General features: G+C 39.0%; 1 long non-coding RNA gene and 1 pseudogene across 1 annotated transcript; one reads left to right on the top strand and one right to left on the bottom strand.

Annotated features, from left to right (window-relative positions):
• Positions 1-216: 216 nt before the first annotated feature.
• LOC112856388 (large ribosomal subunit protein P1 pseudogene) lies at positions 217-728 on the bottom strand (annotated as a pseudogene).
• A 335-nt stretch (positions 729-1,063) lies between these two features.
• Positions 1,064-2,740, top strand: LOC147579924 (uncharacterized). Its single transcript, XR_015251848.1, has 2 exons — positions 1,064-1,154; positions 2,600-2,740. It is a non-coding gene; the product is annotated as an uncharacterized LOC147579924 (long non-coding RNA).
• The last annotated feature ends 9,991 nt before the right edge of the window (positions 2,741-12,731 follow it).

The raw sequence follows: 12,731 nt of genomic DNA, 5'->3' as shown, positions 1-12,731 counted from the left end.
GCCACAAAAATCCATTAACCAACTTTGGAACAAAGGAAGAGAATTTTTGTTTTAGCCCAAAAGACTCTTTTGTGAATTATGCATGATGTTTTTCCAGTGCTAGGAAAAGGGAGCCAGGGCAGGAGAAATACGTGCCACCAGCTTCTATAAAATTCTAAAAGCAGATAACTGGTTTCATCATGTCAAGAACATACTAAAGACAATCCTTGGGTCAGTTATAACCTAAGGACCAACTTTTTTTTTTTTTTAAGAGCTTTTTATTGAACAGGTTACAGAAGAGGTTTAGCTAAAAAGACCAAAGCCCATGTCATCATCAGACTCCTCAGATTCTTCTTTCTTTGCTTCCACTTTCTTCTCCTCAGCTGGAGCAGCAGTGGTGGAAGAAGCAGGTCCTCCTGCTGGGGCAGATCCACCAGCCCTTACATTGCAATGAGGCACCCGATGTTGACATTGACCAGGGCCTTTGCAAACAAGCTTAGAAAGGTTCAACATTTATACCTGCTGCTTGAATGAGGGCATTGATCTTATCCTCCGTGACTGTCACCTCATCATCATGCTGGATGAGGGCTGAGCAGATGCAGGTGAATTCCTAGACAGAGGCCATGGGCAGGTGAGTGCTGAGCTGGCACAGTGCTAGTTGCTGGATGAAGTGAGGGCCTCACCCCAAAGCAGCCTTAGCTTCCTCGGAAGGACAGAGCACCTTAGCAGCAGCTGAGACAAGGCCCAACTTTAAACTTACTGCAAAAATGATTAAAAATTTTAAATTTCTGCAAAAGTGATTCAAAATAACCCCAGGAGGGGCACCTAGGTAGTTCAGTTGGTTAAACATTTGACTTCAGGTCTGGTCATGATCCCCCTGGTCTGAGTTCAAGCCCCATGTCGGGCTCTGTGCTGACAGCTCAGAGCCTGGAGCCTGCTTTGGATTCTGTGTCACTGCCCCTTCCCCATTCACACTCTGTCTCTCTCTGTCTCTCAAAAATGAATAAACGTTAAAAAATTAAAAAAAAAAAAGGCTAGATGATTGTCCCTTTCCAAGGGCCTCTTTCCCCCTACCTTCTCCTAGGTAACTAGCATGAAAACAATGCTATGCAATTTTCATGTCCTTCCCAAGGACCAAACTGGAAGAAACTTCATAAAGCTCTTGATAGACCAAGGTGTGTATTTATTTCTCTTAAAGAGCCATTTCTACCTTCTTGCCCTCAATGGAAATTACAAATTGTCCCAATGCTAATATAAGCCCCAGGCTACTGAGTCCATAAGTCACAGAGTCCATTAGAGTGATGCAAAGAAACACTTTTTCCCTAAGCCCCAAACAGGGAATTTGGCACCAAAACTAAAATTGATGAGATTACATATTTGGTATTGAAGCCAACTCATGGTCATAGCCAAGGGGTCCCTAATTTCCTACCCTTCTGCAAGATATAGGTATGGCCTCCTTAAGGTAAAAAGCCACCCACCAACTGCCTATGTCACCAATGTATAAAACTCAGTGAGCTCATAATATAAACAGAGAACTATTTACTATATTCTTGGCACTGGCAAGCTTATAAACAATAGCTCAGTGGAATATTTTTGCATTAGGTTTGTTTCCTGAGTGTGTTTTTCTTATAAAATCTGCGCTCTTACCCAAAGATTACATTACTCATTAGGCATTACAGCTGTCCTTGTGACCTAAAATCAAAGGGGTGTTACCTGGGCATTTTCCCAGATAATGATCAGCCATTCTTGGGTTGAGGTAGGGGAAAGTTTTTGTGTACAGCATCCAGCAGGTGGCACTCACATCCAAGGCTACAGCGAGCTTTCCCACTGGCAGAGAAATCTTTGTTCACAAAAGATTGTTCATTACAGCTCAGTAAATAAATAGTAGACAGATGGCTTCTTAATAAAAAACCATGAATTTCACTCCTAGTGTCTTCTTAAATGAAGTTTTGACATTGCATATAAGCAGGAAGCAATTTATGTGGCTTTTTTTTTTAATTTTTTTTTTTCAACGTTTATTTATTTTTGGGACAGAGAGAGACAGAGCATGAACGGGGGAGGGGCAGAGAGAGAGGGAGACACAGAATCGGAAACAGGCTCCAGGCTCTGAGCCATCAGCCCAGAGCCTGATGCGGGGCTCGAACTCACGGACCGCGAGATCGTGACCTGGCTGAAGTCGGACGCTTAACCGACTGCGCCACCCAGGCGCCCCTGTGGCTTTTTGTGTGTAAAGTAATCCGAGACTGGAAAAATTCCACACTGAAAATATAGCTTTGTGGACATTATGAACTGAATGTTTGTGCCCCCCAATATTCATTTGTTAAATTCTAATGCCCCAATATGATAGTATGTAGTGGTGGGGCCTTTGGGAGGTAATTAGGTTACAAAAGTAGAGCTCTCAGGTCACCTGGCTGGCTCAGTCAGTGGAGCAGGCAACTTTTGATTTCAGCGTTGTGAGTTCACACCCCACCTTGGGTGTTGAGATTACTTCAAAATAAAATCTTAAAAAAAAAAAAAAAGAGTAGAGCTGTCATGAATGGGATTAGTTCCTTTATAAGAAGAGGCTAGCTTCTTATAAACACACATAAGAGCTAGCTTTCTGCTCTGTCTGCCAAGTAAGAACACAGCAAGAAGACAGCCCTTTGGAAAACTGAAATATGGGACTCACCGAGAACTTGACCATGTTGGCATCCTGATCACAGCCTTCCAACCTACAGAACTGTGAGAAATAACTCTTGTTATTTAAGCCACCCTGTCTATGGTAATTTGGTCTAAGATATTTCTGTTATCCCTTGCATAATTTAGCAATATTTGCAATAGAATTAACGAACCATATGTTACTTTGAATATTAAAAAACAAGCCCAAACCATTTTGAATAAGAATGAATTAAGCAGAGAAAAACATAAAACAAAAAGATATTCCTTGCTAAATATTCTCATATAACAACAGTGCCTATGGTTGCCAAATCATGTTCACGAAGGCCCAGGAATTGTTTTGCAAAAGGGATGGAATCAGCATGATCATAGACTATGCTTAGGATATATGTACCCTTGGGTCACATGTGGTAATTATGATTATGAATCCATATCATCTCTTCCTGAATAAGCAAAATCAATAAGCAAAATCAACTACTCTATTACTTTATTAATGTAAGGGGAAGTGCAGTAAAGTCTTGTTAGCCGACAAGATCAGGTAGACAAATACGACCTAACAATGCAACTCACCACACACTTACTATGTATCACACAATCAAAAACCTGCCACATAAAGCAATGTAACCTCTACAGCAAGTGTGTGAGGCAGGTAGCACAATTATCTCCACTTTGTAGGAAAGGAAAAGAAAGTTTAGAAGCAAATTACGTAACCCACGTTAGCTTCATCTCCTCATTGTAAAATGAGAGAAAAAAAAGTATAAGCTATTTTTTAGGGCTGTGAAAATTAAATAAAAGAATCCATGTTTACTCTTACTTAGCCTTGTAAGAGTAAATCCTAAGTATGTGATTACTAATACTAGTGCTGCTGCTGCTGCTATGATCACTACTACTATTATGTCATAAAAGGATACAATGTTACATAATATTATTATACATACTATATAATTATTTCTGATGCATTGTTATAGATTGTATTAATATATATTATAATTTTTATTATGTTATAGAAGTAAGTATTTGTTCAGAGTCACACAGACAGTATGTGGCAGAGTCAGAATTTGAACTCAGGTCTTTCTGACTCCAGAACTTGAGTGCTCAGTCTAGAGGAGGCAATGCTTTTGAATGACTAAACCAGGGTAATTCTGAGAGTAAAATAACACTTCTGGAAATAGGAGATTACTTTCTTTTATGGAGAGAATATAAGAACCATCATCAGAAAACAGCCATCTCTCCAAGTTTCTCCTTCCAGATCCAAACACACACATGAACAAGCAAGTGCCTATTCTCCCCAACCCATCCTGTAGGTTAAGATGACCTTTTATCTTTCTGACGAAAATATGATACCTTAATGGTCATAGAATTACATCCTTCTCAAGGGAGGCGGGTAAGGAACTAAAATTTAATGAAGAACCACGACTGGTGTAAGCCAGAACTACTCAGCTTTGAACCAAGGTAACCACACCATAGGATGCATAGCCAAGTCTTGGTCCTGGCTTATCCAGTATCAGCAACACGACCGAGTGAGCTATAATCCAGGCATTTCAATCACAGTGGTTGGTGGTGCCAAATCATGGCATCGAGGGGCAAGTTCTCCTACTAGTAACCTTAATAAGCTGGGCGTGATTTTGAATATTTCTTGATAGGATTCTAATCCACCCACCAAGTTCGTTTCATTCATTTGCCATTCTTCTGACTGCCTTGAAATGTATATGTAAAATTGTTTTGGAGTAGTATATTTTAATATATTACACTGAAACCCCTTTCCTAGTTCATAAGGATAAAATGAATTGATTTAAATTATATTATTTTGGGGGCGCCTGGGTGGCGCAGTCGGTTAAGCGTCCGACTTCAGCCAGGTCACGATCTCGCGGTCCGTGAGTTCGAGCCCCGCATCAGGCTCTGGGCTGATGGCTCAGAGCCTGGAGCCTGTTTCCGATTCTGTGTCTCCCTCTCTCTCTGCTCCTCCCCCGTTCATGCTCTGTCTCTCTCTGTCCCAAAAATAAATAAAAACGTTGAAAAAAAAATTTAAATTATATTATTTTGGGTCTTGGATTCCCAAGATTTCTGTGTATGTCTATGTTTCAAGCTATCATTTCTTCAATACCTATCATGTATTGGGCATTATGCTTAACACTTTAAATACATTTTTGCATCATTTAATCTTCAAGTCTAAGCCAGGAGTTCTTAATTTAGGATTAAGTTCAGGGTGTCCATATATTAGATGAAGAAAAAATCACATCTATGCTTTAATTAACCTCTATTTTTTAAATTAACCTCTAAATAAAATGTAGCATTTCCTTGAATTATCACTGTAGGCAGTAAACCAAGTAGCATATCCATAGTACCTATGTCTTTGTCACCAATAGAAACCACAGATATTTTCAAGTCACATGATAGCTCTTGCAGATATCTCAAAATATGACTTATACTAGGCACTTCTTAAAAATTACATTAATTAGGGGTGCCTGGGTGACTCAGCTGGTTAAGTGTCTGACTTCTGCTCAGGTCATGATCTCATCGTGAGTTCAAGCCCCCCCATCGGGCCCTGTCCTGACAGCTCAGAGCCTGGAGCCTGCTTTAGATTCTGTGTCTCCCTCTCTCTTGGTCCCTCCCCTGCTCGCACTGTCTCTCTCTCTCTCTCAAAAATAAATAAACATAAAACTTTTTTTTTTAATTACATCAATTATTATTAGACCAATTATTGTTGATTACTATTAGGGTCTAATGGTAATTAATAAAAGATAATATATATTAGTAGCTCACAAATTTGGTAATTTTGTCAAGTATAGTTCTTTATAGCTGATTTTAGTGGTATTTATTTAAAAACATTGTTCTCAGAAGGGGTCTGTAGACCTCACAAAACTGCGCCAGGTGTACTTGGTACAAAATAGAGTAAGAATCTCTAGTCAAGGCTAATCACAATAACTCCACTTCCCCCAACCAGTGACTTGTTTATAAATTAGCATATGACCCAATTCTGACCAATCAGACAAAGAAAAATCTGTTAAAGGGAGGCTTCCTCTTTCCAGAGTGCTCCAAGAAGAGAAAGTTGCTCTGATACCTCTGGATGCAGCTGGGCCTAGATAAGATGGCTGGAACAGTTGCAACCACTTTGCAACTAACCTAGGGAGGACATTAACACACAGAAGATGGTGTCTCCAGGAGGACTGCTGTGAGAAGACTGCCTGGAGGGTCCTGCCTGGAACCTGCCCTACTGTTTGGGTTTGGGTTTTCTGATATTTGCAGCCATATGTACCTAAATTCTGCTGCCACACTTAGAGAAAAAGCCTCTCTGAGAAGGTAACACTCAAGTGGCAGGAAGGATTAGGCAGAAGAGGGGCGATCCTCAGGGTTAGAGGAACATAGTACTGAAGTATAGTGACTAAAGGGGAGGATGAAATGAGATAAGATTAGCAAAAAAAAAAAAAATCATGCAGGGCCTTCCAGGCCACGGTGAGAAGTTGAGACTTTTAAGTGTATTGAGATGCCATTGAAGGACTTGAGGCAAAGAAGCGACAAGATCCAAGTTCATTCTGGCTGCTGCTGTTTGGAGAATATACTAGAGAGGGAGTATAGCCCTGGGGAGATGTGGGGCTATTGTAGGAATGAATCTAGGTAAGAGATGATGATAACCTGGACTCTATAATGGGAATATTAATTGAAACTGTTAATCTCAAAATTTAGTTTGTGGAAGAATCACTTCTTGTATTTGTTTAAAATGCAGGTAAGGGGTGCCTGGGTGGCTCAGTTAAGTCAGTTAAGCATCCGACTTCATTCAGCTCAGGCCATGATCTCGTGGTTCATGAGTTCTAGCCCCTCGTCATGCTTTGCCCTGCCCATCCTCCCCCTGCACATGTGTTCTCTCTCTCTCTCCCCCCCTCTCAAAAACAAATAAACATTTTTTTAAAAAGAAATGATCTTATCATTCTCTGTCCCTTACATTCCTGAACATTATTCCTTCACTCAAAAAGCATCTATTAAGCTTCATCTAGGTGCTTGGCACAGACCTGGGCACTGGTCATACCAAAATAAATAAAGCATACCCTCTCTTATGATAGGTGTTTATCATTTTCCCTATCTTTCCTTGGATGCCATTCATGCTATAAAACGTAGCATTATGGAGAAAAGGAAGATCACAAAGAGAAATTAGATTCAGTAGAAAATAGAAGCAGGAGAATATTCAAGAACAAGACTTTGGAAAAATATAAACTGATGAGACTGTCCTGAGATCCTGCATGTGGATCAGGTCTTATTATGAATCACTTACCTGAACCTTAAACAAAGAACAGGCAACCTCTAATATCAGGACAGCATCTGACAACCTGAGAGCACTCCAGAGACATGTACTGAATACTCAGAAGAGAAAAGTATGTGTCTAGATTGTTTTATAAATCACTGGGGTCGAGATTTTCTTGTTGAGGGGAGGAAGAAACAAAAAGAGCTATAATGCCATCTTCTAAAGTTGTCCAAGACAAAGTCCTCAAATCATTGCATGCTGATCCCATCTGAAAGGTAGAAAATCTGAGAATCCATGAGATATTATTGGGATTTTAGCCCCAGTCCTAGACCCTTTGATGTCTAATATACTTGGCTCTCTAACTCTCTCCTGAATAAGACTAGAAGGGGTTTATTGTGAGCATAATTACTGTTTCTCCAAATAATACCAGAAATTCTTTACTAAAGGATAAATACTGAGTTGTTTCGAGTAGGCATCAAAGGTTACAATAAAGCTTTAAACACTTCTGCCAAGAGCCTTAAAAGCAACAATCATTCAGTAAGTAACAGCCTGTTCTCATGAGTTATCTAGAACCTCAAATTTTTTCCTAGCCACCCTGAACTCTTCTCTTTAAGTTTGTTTGTTTGTTTGTTTGTTTGTTTGTTTGTTTGTTTGTTTTTGAGGGAGAGGAAGAGAGAGAGAGAGAAAGAGGGAGGGAAGGAAGGAGGGAGTATTCATGCATGAACAGGGAGGGGCAGAAAGAGGGAGAGAGAGAATCCCAAACAGGCTCCAAGCCGGGCTTCATCTCACAAACCATGATGAGATCATGACATAGGCTGAAATCAAGAGTCAGATGCTTAACCAACTGAGCCACCCAGATGCCCCTCCTAACTACCCTGAACTCTTAACAAGTTGACAAACAATATGTTAGACAAGTGCAATAAAGAAAATTATGTATTGTGTACAAGTCACACTCTCAATAAACTGCCTTTGCTAACATTCTGGGCACAGCAAGGCTTTCAGGCTGCTGGCATATCTCTGATTTCAAATATAGAAATAAATTTAAAAGTATAAAAATATAGGGTGCCTGGCTGACTCAGTCCATAGAGCATGCAACTCTTGATCTTGGGGTCATGAGTTCAAACCCCACTTGGGGACAGAGTTTACTTAAAAAATTTTAAAGATGAAAATAAAATATACAAATATAGAAATTGAATCCTGGCAGCCTAAAAGCTTTATTTTACCTTAATAGACATATGGCTAACTAATAGGTGGGGAAAAGAGGATGAGGAGACTGCCTGCCTAATTTAAATTTAAATTTACAAACTATTTATAAAATTGCAGCATTTGGTTTGCTAAGTATTGTGCTTTCTGTGCTGCCAAATGGCCAGTTTGACTGGGTTTGGGTAGTTATTGTGTTTTGTTGTTCTTTTTTTTACAGAATTATGATACTAGCTTTATATAGACACAATCTTACGCACTTGGAAGAATCTGGTTTTAAAACTGTAACTGTAGCTTGTACACATGCTTATACTTCCTAGCCAATACAACTACAATTGTTCCCAAAAGATACTCTGTTTACATTGGATTTATTTTTCCTGGTTTAATACACAGTTAAACACCCATAAATTCACCAAATCTAGTTAGATAAAAATCTTTCTCTCATTACCTTATGAATATTTACTATGGTTAACACCTTCCTGGGGTGCTCTGGCAGCATTTTTGTGTAGGGTTTGTTAATGAAAAACATTCCTAGAAAAAGTCTAGAGTCACATCTAAAGACAAAGATCTTTTTAAAATTTTTGGTAATAAAAATATTGATCCTCCAAACATGAGTACTAATGTAGGTGAAATCAGTCTATACTTTTTTTTTTTAAGTTTATTTATTTTGAGAAAGAGAGAGGGAGCATGCAATGCACTGTCAGTGTGTAGTCCACTCAGGGCTTGAACCCACAAACTGTGAGATCATGACCTGAGCTGAAACCAAGAGTTGGATGCTTAACCCGTGGAGCTATCCAGGAGCCCCGCCAGTCCATACTTCTGTTATAAAGTATGTGAAGCTACCATGATGCTTTTCTGTGTAATTATGCTTTCCACTTCTCAGGGACAATCTGTCTCAAAGGGAGTCATTTAGCTACCTGAACAGTTTTCTGTTTCCACCAGCACAATCTCATCAGGAGAGATTGTGCAGGGAGATAAGGCTATCCTACGTACAGCTGCATCTAGAGTCCGAGGTCAAATCCTACTGTTAAAGCTACATTTGGCTCAAGAATCATTTTGCAGATTGCTCATTTTGTGGATTAACCATAATTCTGCACTCCTTGTTAGAAAGAAAAGCTCTCTTTATATATAACTGGTCAACTCTTTAAAATAAATGTGACCTCAATTCTATGAATTAGCTAGTGGCCATGGGCAGGTTGTTTCTGAGACAGCCACTTTTTTTAAGTTTATTTATTTATTTTGAAAGAGAGACAGAGATAGAACGTAAATGGGGGAGGGGCAGAGAGACAGGGAGAGAGAATCTCAAGCAGGCTCTGCTGTCAGTGCAGAGCCCAACTCAGGGCTTGATCCCAGAAACTGTGAGAACATGACCCGAACCAAAATCAAGAGTCAGATGCTCAACCAACTGAGCCACCCAAGTGCCCCTGAGATAGCCACTTTAAATCATACTGCCAGCAGGAGAGAGACCTTCCTGAATGGTGGTTTTCTAACTACTGCCAAATTCTCAAGGTAGAAAATCATTCCCATAAGAGTTAAATGTACATCCCTCTGCCCTTTCCCTTGCATACATCATAAACAAAGACAGTACCGAGTTTGAAATCTCATGAGAGGCTTATCGTTTTAAACCTTACTTTTATTATCATTTCTTGTATATACATGGCTACAAATTTCACTTTTTCTAAGATTTCATTCTAGGCAAATGTTCTCATTTAATTGTAACACTGAGAGCATATCTAAATATTTGGATTGATTTCTGTTGAAAGCAAAGGGGCTAGACGTTTAGCAGAGATCACTGTGGTGACATGTCTGCTTTCTATATGCAAAGTGATTGGCTCAACCAAGCAGCACAAGTCCAGAAAAGTTCACTCAATCATCTAATCCCTTCTTGCATTACATTTTTCCATTTTTAAATCTTTGGCTAATTAGAAGCACAACCTTATCATGAAAGAAAAGACGATATTTCCTCTTCTCTTTTTAATCCACCTTCATTCCCAACTGCAATGTCTCCTCCCACCAGCCTTAATTAACTACCCACTGTTGATGAATGAATCAATCGTTCAATAAAGATAGTGTTTATTTCCATTTGTAAAGACAAGTGCATCCAATCTACCTGGAATGGTTATGCAAATGAGTGCAAAAGGAAGAGATAATGAAAAAAAAAGAAAACAGGTTTCAAGAGATAACTACAGAAGTCAAATTGCTGAGAAAATAAATAAGTTACAGTGTTCTCTGACTTCTCATATGTTATGAAAAACTATGGCCATTAGAAATTCACTACTGAGGGGGCCACCTGGATCGCTCAGTAGGTTAAGTGCCTGACTTCAGCTCAGGTCATGATCTTCCGGTTGGTAAGTTGGAGCTCCACATTAGGCTCTGTGCTAAAAGCTCAGAGCCTGGAGTCTCGTTCGGATTCTCCCCCTTTCTCTGCCCCTCCCCAGCTCACACTCTGCTCTCTCTCTCTCTCAAAAATAAATAAACATTAAGAAAAAAAAAATTCACTGCTGGTCTTGTTTATTTTCTCTAAATAGCAGATCCAACATAAGACCTTTTCTGACACTGAGTTGAGACATGGATGCACTTTACCTGAGATGGTACTTCATCCTAATAATCCATTGATTTCTATAAAATCCAATAATTGATTTTTTCCTTACTAAAAAAATTTACCAGTCTGGTACTTCAAATAGATGATATATATATATATATATATAGATATATAGATATATAGATATAGATATATATTTGTACTCATGTATATATATATATACATATACATATATATATATCTGTACTTGCAGCCATTAATATCATAGTCTCAATAATTTACTAAAAATTTGGAAGTTTGTATGTTTTTCTTCCATAAAATAATTTGTAGGGGCACCTGGGTGACTCGGTTAAGTCTGAGTCTTTTTAAAATTTTTTTAAAATGTTTTTATTTATTTTGAGACAGAGAGAGACAGAACATGAGCAGAGAGAGGGAGACACAGAATTCGAAGCAGGCTCCAGGCTCTGAGCTGTCAGCACAGAGCCTGATGTGGAGCTCAAACTCATGGACTGTGATATCATGACCTGAGCTGAAGTCGGACACTTAACCAACTGAGCCATGCAGTAGCCCCAAGCATCTGAGTCTTGATTTCAGCTCAGTTCATGATCTCACAATTCGTGAAATGGAGCCCCAGCATCCAGCTCTGTGCTGACATCGCGGGGCCTGCTTGGGATTCTCTCTCTTTCTCTCTCTCTCTCTCTCTCTCTCTCTCTCTCTCTCTCTGCCCCTCCCCAGTTCATGAGCTAAATAAATAAATAGAATTTGTAGATATAATTTTTTGTCGAGGCATAAGAGGTTAAGTCAATTGAAATATGTCCAAACAGAGTCTTCAAATCTTCTCAACCATCACCTTAACAGCCATCCACAAAAAAATACCACACTAAAGTCTAGAACAGGAAGTGAAGAATAAATAGCACTTCCAGTTATGGCTGGAACATAAACGAGCATGGGGAAGTCTTAAACTTGAATTTCAGCCAGGATACCAGGATTGTTGATACCATTTCCAAGAGAACTAAAGAATATTAAGGCGAATTATGTGGTCAGAACTTGAGGTTTTCTTTCTCAGCTAAGAAATATGGCATGTTAGAACTCTCTTCACTCGATGGATGAAAAGATATAATTTCAGCGTTTAACCAGTTGGTATGCTTGGTCAAAGAAAGCCAATGCTGGAATTACAAATAATAATCTGCATCAAATTAGCCTTCACAATATAGACTGGCCTGTGAACAAAAAAAAAAAAAGAGTTATAGATTAGGCTCCAGACCTTCTTACCCACTCTTTAGAAGGGGATGCAATCGCCACAAGAATTTCCCACAGGAAACCGCAAACCCCAACACCTCTGGTACCACCTGCATGTCCTTTTGCACAAGTATTGGCCCACCCCAACTTTGTTTAATTCTTGAGAGCCAATGGGTATACAACTGTACCAAAAACCACTGAATTTCACAACATAACTTGAGACAAACTGAATCTGAAAGGCTATTTTATGGGTATTTTGCCTCCAGTCCTGCAGGTAATACAATCCCCCGTACCCCCACTGGCTAGCAGTATTTGACTCTCCTAATCCTCATTACCATACTTCTGTTGGCATACTTCTCAAGGGAAGTATGGCTGAGAGCACCAGCAAGGAAAATAAGTCTTTCTTAATCATTTGTGTTATTCATAAGAAGTGCAATGGAAGATTAGAATCAACCTTGAGTCTTGTTTGTGAGTTTTGTAAATATCCTCACAAAAATTTGGTACTTTTGTTTTACTATACTTTACCCACCTATTTTAGGTAATCTTTCAAATTCAAGTCTTCGTAAGTCCAAAGTCACACGATGATTTGGTTTTTAAAAATGGGAGGTGATCACAAATTATAGTATTTGTCATATATGTGTTTTTACAGTAAATTTGCCACCATATAATGCTAAAAACTTGAACTTTGAAAAATAGAGTATTTGTATTTCATTTCATTCCTTGTTTAGCTCAGCTAACTAGTGCTAAAATCTTCAAATTCTATAAGAAGTTTACTTATTTTTCCATTGTTTTTGGCCTTAATCAAAAGGAAAAAAAACATGCTTTCAAAAGTTGAAGGACCAGTCAGGTATCTGAAATTGACCTATAATTAAAATCATA

The sequence above is a fragment of the Puma concolor genome, chromosome B3 (assembly GCF_028749965.1).
Source record: "Puma concolor isolate L17-30 chromosome B3, mPumCon1.1.hap2, whole genome shotgun sequence".
Lineage (NCBI taxonomy): Eukaryota > Metazoa > Chordata > Mammalia > Carnivora > Felidae > Puma > Puma concolor.
Note: the sequence above shows the minus strand (reverse complement) of the source record. Positions and strands in the feature narration are given on the sequence as shown.